We start from the raw sequence: 2500 nt of genomic DNA, 5'->3' as shown, positions 1-2500 counted from the left end.
ATTTATTGTCTGTCTGTTAACTGGGGTGGAGGACTGATCAAGATGGTCCATTTTCAGGCTTAGTCCAGGATGGTGTAAGAAAAATAACTGGGTTTAAAAAAACATTGCCACAAATATTTTACAAATATTTTGACAGCAAAACATTAACTACCTTAGTTGCCGTTCAGAGGATCTCTTTATTCTTTGTGTGTGTTGTTCCATCCACATACCCAGCTGATATGGATGGGCAGGTTCTATGCACTTGTAAAGTCGGGAATCATCCATTGAACAGTTTTCTCAAATCTTTTTACATGTCTCGCATCCAGTTCATTTGTGGCTTGATGATTAATTGTTGATATATGCTGAATATATGTTTGCATGGTTAATGTCTTAAATGTCTTTGATCTGAACTGCAGACAAGTAACTGTCTTCTATACTGACCATAACCTGCCTAGATATTCTAGGACAAGTTGTTTGCCAGATTTTGGAAAATTGAGGCCTCCTTTACTTTGATCCTCAAACTTTCTTTGGATTCTTAGTCTTGATGACTTCTCTGCCACCTTGATCCTTCCATTCCATGCTAAAGTTATAGAGAAGGTTGCATATGTGAAACTTGGATTTCATTTATATTGTTAAGGGGCCTATATGTATCTAACAACCAGACAAAGTTAGCCCTTATGTGTGATATCATTGCATATAAACATAATTCTTTCTAGTCTATCCTTATTCCCTCTATCCTAATTGAACAAATGTGTTTGTACTGTGTTCTCTACATTTTGATTATGGATTGTCTTGCCTCCTTGAATTCAGGCTGTGCCCACACAGTAGTTTTTCGTTAAATTTACCATAACCTTACCTCCTGGAGTGTGGTATCCTCAATGTTAAGGTCTGGTCTGTTCATTTCTGTAGTGTTTATGCTGTTCTTAGAGGAGGACATTATTAGAAGGCGGAGAGACTTATCCTTCCAATTCCGATGGCATACAGATTTATAACTCCTTCCTTCCTTCCTTCTGGAATATATGGCGAGCTTGTATTCTCTTATGATATTTCAAAATTTATTGACATTTGATTACCGGGAAAGTCTGACTGGGTAGGAGCCTATTTTCAGCAGAGGCCCCAGGGAGAAAAGCTCCAAAGTATTACAAAACATTTTTAGAATAATAATTTTACAGTCTTTAAAAAATAATGTAAAAAAAACCCCACAAAAAACAAATGCAATTTAAATAATTATACCAAATTGGACATAATATGAAAACATTGTTAATAGATACAATTTATATGCCAATTAATAGTTGAGAAAGCCATGGGAAATAAAGTGATGAAAGCAAGGAAGTGAGTGGAGAAGGGAGAGTAAGGAGATGTAAGGTATGAACAGGTATTTGTCCACATATAGTTTATCCTGGTGTTGAGCAAAAACAGAGCCAACTTTTGGCAAGGAATTCTTTCAGAATAGTTTTGCAGAGTGGAAGGGAGGGTATTGACCTGATGGATAGAGATGAGGATTTCCAGGCCTTAGCAACATGGTACAAGTACAAACAACACCCAGTAGATTTGAAGGGTTTGAGGACAGATGTGTTTTTGGTTATTGGATCATTATGACTGACTAAGAACATAGTTACACAGAATGTTGTTTAGAGCTGGTCAAGCAAATGGAATCTGGATAATTTTATAGGTTGCAAGAAACTGGATATATGTTGGTTGATAAAGTAGTTCTGACCAGTTTAGTTTTTTTTAGTGTATACATTGTTGGATTCTGAAAGGGGAATTTGATGAAAATTTAACAACTTTGTTTGTTACAGCATTGCCCAAGTTTTGACTTTTGTGATGCCTAAAGGTTAGTAAGGATGGGCGCACCATAAGGAAATGTGGAAGAGATAAGTAGTGGCAAGTGTAGCTTTATTTGCATTGGTGAGAGTGTTTTTGCCTCCATAAACCATCCCAAGTTTTTTATGAGATTTTTTTATGCACTTTCGTATACCCAGGTCAAATTTAAGATAATCATCCACTCTCATTCCTAATAATTTGCTACGAGAAGTCACTTTAGTGGTTATAGTATTAAAAGAGAAGACCTTAATATTTTTTTTTTTATTTCATGTAGAGGGTTTGGAGGGTGGAGTAGTAGTTTGTTTTTTCAGGGATGAGCATGAGTTGTGAGTTACAAAAGTCATGTTTCAGTTACTGTTAGTTTCCTGAGTAATTTTTTGGAGGTGTGGCACGTTGTCAAATGTGAAAGAGTGTGGAGTCATCGTATGCTCTATTCAGGAGACCTGTTGTGTGGAGGGTGTTGGCGAGCATGCTAAATTGCATTCATCTTACAAATAGGTGGTTGAAATTTAGCACCTCACAGACCAAGGCACTGGCAAGGTATACCTCTATGAAAGATATTTTTTATTGGAATAAACTTGTGCAAAAGCACATGATATTGGTTTCATCATTAGTGTTTGGTTACACTAAAATGTTAGCTGTGTGCCCATACAAAAAATGTTACTTTTAGCAGAAGAGTATTGGAAAGACAGGAAAA

The sequence above is a fragment of the Protopterus annectens genome, chromosome 12.part0 (genome assembly GCF_019279795.1).
Source record: "Protopterus annectens isolate FY-2018-M chromosome 12.part0, PAN1.0, whole genome shotgun sequence".
Lineage (NCBI taxonomy): Eukaryota > Metazoa > Chordata > Ceratodontiformes > Protopteridae > Protopterus > Protopterus annectens.
Note: the sequence above shows the minus strand (reverse complement) of the source record.